The 6000-nt window shown below is 43.0% G+C and overlaps 1 pseudogene; it reads left to right on the plus strand.

Annotated features, from left to right (window-relative positions):
• The first annotated feature begins 2207 nt into the window (after positions 1-2207).
• LOC146550420 (tonsoku-like protein) lies at positions 2208-5656 on the plus strand (annotated as a pseudogene).
• Positions 5657-6000: the final 344 nt, after the last annotated feature.

Raw genomic sequence — 6000 nt, forward strand, 5'->3', positions numbered from 1 at the left:
TGTAATTGTAACCAACATAGGAGAGAGACGTAACATCGTGGAAGAGACATAAAGTGAGTAAAAACGATCTAAATGCATTTAGAATATATTTAGAACTACAAATTACACTTTTCTTAGCAATTATTGTTTTTTATGTCAAGCTTCAAGCTAGCTTCTTTATTGGGGCTTGGGACCAGCAAAAGTGACCCGAAATTTGGTCTTTAAGTCTGGTCATTAGCATGTCTGGACCCAAACTACACTGCAGGTCCCAAAGTCAAATGATCACTGAGAGTTAAAAATCTGTCTGAAGTTAGAAGTTAGCAGAGAGTTAGCTCACTAGTTTCCGTCTAAATATAATATACCAGGTTCTGACTGAGGGATTTCTAAAACAAATTAAAAGGCACAGCTCTGCTATCACTTCTGACATACATGAAGACAGGAAAGTAAGCAGCAGTGATGTTTGTAGGGTTACTGAAGTTTGGCTTGCTGGTATATAGTGATGTGCTATGTGACTAGCGAAACAGCTATGTTAGCATAACATTAACACAGTGATGAAGGGGAACTTTTTTCCACTGGATAAGAATTAAGGTGAGGGTTCCCGATGGTTAGGGACAAATGCAGTGGCATGGCAGGATGCTGTAAACGGACCAAACTTCAGTCAAGAGAACAACTGAGATAATCCATCCACATACAGGTTAGTCATTAATGTGCTGCTGCATTGCCTGGGCTGTAGTTACATGGTAAGGTTTTAAAAACTGAGCTTTAAAATGAATAGTTGTAATAAAAACTGAGAGAGGCCGACAGTGATCACTTACTTTTTGTAAGGGGCTTGTTGAGATTAAATAGAACAAGTTACAAAGCATTAAAACATGTTAAAAACACAACAGCCTTATTAAACGCAGAGTAGTTTGGGCCCAGAAGTAGGATTGATCACGTCATCACTTAAAGACCGGATAGACACATGGTGGAGTTACTTTGTTGTGTTTGTGTGTGTTTTTAAGTAGTTTTAAACTTTGTGATCCACAACAGGTAACAGTAAAAGATGAACATTTTTAAGCATAATGCTGTTACCAAACTACATTAATGGCCCAAAAACAGACCATAGAAAAAACCGTGGCTATGTGAAAAAAAATGATGACAACTAGTCCTAATTCAGGCTAATTGTTTTTTTGTTTTTTTGTTTTGTTTTTTTCCCGACATCCCTCCACACACACAGGCTGTGCTGGCTCACAGAAAGAGTGGGTCATCAACATTATCAGGCAGCTGGTGTTCATAGCAAGCCTCACCAGACAGCTTCAGTCCATATCGGATGTACAGGATGGAGTTAAGGCTCTGCAAGGACATCTGATTTGTAAGTTTGCTTTTTACCACACTCATCTGGGCCAAGAGTAGAGGAAACTGCCTTATCTTCTGCAGCTGGAATTCAAAACAAGTATTTGAACTCGGACACGGCCTGCAGATTAGACTGGGTTTGTTTGGTTTTTCTTTTTCGTGCTTTTCCCACTTTTCTAGCTTGTTGTGCCCTTTTTCTTTCAGGATCTGCAGTTTCCTCCCTGTCCAGTAGAGGCCTCTCTCAGAGAAAGAACAGCTTGGGGATGCAGATGATGACGATTGGAGATCAGACACACCGCCCCCACCTCTCCTTATCCATGCTTAGGTCAGAAGTGGAATGCTCTTTTGCTGTTTGTTAGTTACGGATGGAGTAACACTAACTAAGGAAATACACACAACACAGTGATTGTGAATAAGTCACTCCAAGTGTGAAAAGGTGATAGTCAGAGTGAGACTACACATGAATTATTCAGGAAATGCACACTCAGTGAGAGAATAACTATAATTCAGTGTCACTAGGGGATATAACTTGAAGATGATGTGTCTTCATTTCTGATTCATTTTGAACAGTGATGAATGTGGAAGTAAATGAGCGCGAGCTGATCAAAACGGGCGAGCTGTTTTTACATATTTCTGCAGCCTGGATGCCGTGGGCTTTGTCCAGGAGTAAAAGATGACATCGCCCATTTCGGATCTTATATATAGTTATACCTTGGTGTTTTGTAGCATCACCTGACAAACTTTTACTTTCCTGATGTTTAGACTTTCTGATCCCTCCACAGACTCTGCTTTGTCTTTCTACAAAGAGTTGACGACATTAAATACAGATGTTTTAACAGTGCTTGAATGTTTTATTTTGTTTACTCTAGCCTCCAACTCAAACTTTGGTTGCTCCTATGCCCACGTCACTTCCTCCACCAATCAGAATGAGGGTCCGGGTTCAGGAAGACGTCTTCCTGATCCCAGTTCCACAAAGGTCGGTGAAAAGTTTTAAGTTTGAGCAGTACATAAAAATAAATCCCAATCTGATTGGTATAGTGTTTTTTTGTTGTTGTTGTTGTTTTGTTTTTAATTTCTGTTTAATCGCCGGTCATTGCTCTGCATCCCAGTGAGGCCAACTCCTGCTCTGTGTCGTGGCTGTGTGAGCAGGCAGCTCAGCGTTACTACCAGAAATGTGGCCTCCTGCCTCGTCTCTCTCTGCAGAAAGAAGGCGCTCTGCTCTCCCCGCAGGACCAGCTACTGGCCGTCCTGCACACAAATGAAGAGGTGAGGTGACACTGAGGAGAGCCAGACGTGACCATACTTGGACCACAGACAATTTAAAAGATGCTGAAGACTACCATGATTGGTTGATGAAGTCTGATCACGAGTGTTTAAGACAAATGTTGTCACCGTTGCTATCTTGGATTTAAAAAAAAAAAAAACAACCCACAGTGACAAGAGGACGGCTATGACTGTGAAACAGCTTGCATGTCAGCCAGTGAGCATACTCCTTTTCTTAGGCAAAGTATGGCCCAAATTCATAAAATAGACTTTCTCATAGACACAGAGGTCTTTTCATTAAATCACTGATAGAAGGAATGGAGGTTCTAGGTCCTTCCACAATGACTTCATCTTTCTTACCCAGATGAGGCGTGCAGGTTTTAGACTGTATGATTCTGGTAAGAAGGTGAAGGGCTGATTATGTTAACAAGCTGCCTGAGAAACTACAATCTGAGAAACTGTAAAGATTAGAACCATTTCTATTACCAGACTGGATGCTGACTTGCTTTTGGAGCCAGCTTCCAGAAGACACTGAAGGAATCACAGTTTTTGGGATTGAATCCTTGGCTTCACTTTCCCGCACCAGTGCAGGATAACTGATGGGTTTGTGTTGTGGGTTCTGGCTGACGTTTGCTCGTGGGGATCTCCCTCCTCTCCCTGAGCGATACAAGAAGGCCTGTCAAAGTCTAGCAGTGGGTGAGCAACACAGAGGAAATGCATTATAAAACGGACACATGTGCATTCTTGTATTCTGTTATGAAGTACCATCTCTTTCTACCTGTAGATGAGAACAAGCGTGTCTCCCGGCTATGTGAGGTTCGGGACCGGGGTTCCTCCGTGTCAGGACTCCAAGTGTCTCGGTTTGGCCGCCTCTTCCCTCAGCCCGCTCCTCCGTGCCCTAAAACTTCAGGCCAGCCTCACGGAGCTGCGAATTTCTGGAAACCGTATGTCTGACGACCTTCTCCCTGAGCTGATTGCCACAACGCTCACCATGCCTCGTCTGCAGCTGCTGGACATTTCTGCCAACTGCATTACAGGGGACGGCCTGGAGAAGGCTGTAAATGCTTTAAAGGGACAGAGTGCACCTCAGCTAGCCAATAGTGGCAGCTCCAGGTTTACCATCTAACCTGTATTTAAGTACCTCTGGTCTTAATAACTACCTTAGATCTTAATAACAAGCTAACCTGATTCATATCAATGATATCTGTCAGAGAGAATTGGCTCTCGTGATCATTTGCTTTTTCTGCTCGTTTCCACTCAAAGTGCCTGGAGGAGCTGGACCTCAGTATGAACCCACTGGGGGACGGCGTGTCTGAGTCTCTGTCCTGTCTGCTGTCCTGCTGCCCTGTGCTAGCCAAGCGGTCTCTGCAGGTCTCACTGCTCATTTCCTTCAGCAGCATCGACTGCTGCTAGCCAGCGCGCTCACAGGTGACTCTAACAAGCAGCTGACTGAAGCCTTAAGCTTCACTGAACTCCCATCCATAAGCAAAACTGCAACTAACTTTACATCTTCTGAACGTTCAGGCACAGGCCATTTGAAAGCAGTGTGCCTGTCCCTCAATCCCCTGGGCTCCACCGACTTTGAGCTGGTGTTAAAGACTCTGCCCCTCCACTGCCTCACACACGTGGACCTGTCAGCTGTCTGCAGAGGGCCTGCTGATTACCCGGCACTGGAACACCTCGCCAAAGTCCTGTCACAGGTGTGCACGCAAAAATCATGCAATGTCATTTATTGTCGAAAGATATAATTGTGCAATCAGGTTAAGACTTTTGTGTTTTTGCAGGACGAGTGCTCTCTGACCCACCTCAGCCTGGCTGCAAATGGGCTGACAGACAGCAGTGTAGCTACCTTGGCGAGGTGTGTGTGTGTGTGTGTGTGAGGGCGTCATTTCTACGGCTCAGTTATTACTCATGTTAGTGGGGCTTTGCCTTTGTTTAAATTGTCACTCTTTACTGGCCTGTTGGACTTTTTCTTATTATTTCACAGGTGCCTCTCGTCGTGTCCCACACTGGTGAGTCTGAATCTGTCAGGAAATCCGTCTGTTACATCAGTGGGACTTCACAACATCCTGGCGTCTGTCAGAGAGGCCCGTCGACCACTGACACTTCTAAACCTCGAAGGTATGTCTGAACTTGGAGATACTCCATGGAGTTCCTTTTTTTTTCTAAAGCTATTCTTAGATTCACCGTTTCACACTAATTCACAATTTGGATTTCTTTGATGTTTTTATCACCTGTGCAAAGTTGTACTTGGCAACAGTTTCTTTCTTGCTATCAGTGCGTTTCCTTTTGACGCATTTCTAAGTTTGAACATTTAGTATGTATGCACAGAGGTGTTACATGATGATTACACACACAGACATTACAATATAGAAGTGTGGTTTAAAGATTAAAAAAAAAGATTAGCTGTGAATTAATTTTCCATTTTATGGAGCAGAAAACATTGCTGAATGCTAGCTAACAGGCTACATTTGGATGTCAAATATTTATAGGGGGGAAAATGGAAATTATGGATATGAAATAAAATGATTCTTTGTTGCTTAACCTGCAGGTTGTCAGGTCTCTGGCCCCTGGGAGAGTCAAGACCTGGACAGTTTGTCAGAGCTGGTCCAGGATATCCGTCTTTGCTCTCAGACCCTCAACAAGCTGGACCGACAGACCTTGAAGCAGAGCTGGGACAGGACTCAGTCACACGGACACTTTCTCGACCGAAACTCCAAGTGCCTCCTCTCTGCCACCTCTACTTGAGGGTGGCAGGTGTGTTCATAATAAATAATTAATAATGAATTATTAATTTCCTAATAATTCATAATAAAAGTGGTCATTTTTATAAACATTTTGTTTAATGAGGCTACACCAAAAAGAAACAAGATAAAAACAAAATAAAGTGACATGGCGTCCACCGACAGTCTGTGGATAGCTTGTGTTTTATGCATTTTTGTCTGCCTTATTTATACATGTAAAGCTCTGTATCTGTATAAAGAGTTTGTGTTAGTGTGTGAGAGGTTTTGTGTCACAATGGTCCTGTTTTGTAGGATTTGATTTAAAAAAACAAACATAATTAAAGTAACCAACGATGCTATACGTTGACATCGTTCTTTCACTGTAAGACAAAGCAGGCTATGGTGAATAATCACAGCGATTTTCAGCTCTGAAGAAATCTATCTAGGAGCTATGACAGTGTAAAGACACCCTGCAATTTTAAATGTGTGGCGACATTTGAATGAGGCGCGTACCAGTAGAGGGAGCCAACGCACCACGAATGGTACACAGCCACAGATGCGCTTTGTGCAATGTATTTGTGACATGCAGGAGTGTCCGCAAAGAAATGTGGATAAGTTGTAAATCAAAAGCTAAAGAGCTCATTCTTGCACTGTTTTGATCAGAACACACGTGGGAATGTTCAAGTGTTGAGAATTTGTAATT

This window comes from Mchenga conophoros, linkage group LG20, assembly GCF_057382185.1.
Source record: "Mchenga conophoros isolate Kocher_MC1m ecotype Shallow Benthic linkage group LG20, M_conophoros_male_GT1.1, whole genome shotgun sequence".
Taxonomy (NCBI): Eukaryota; Metazoa; Chordata; class Actinopteri; order Cichliformes; family Cichlidae; genus Mchenga; species Mchenga conophoros.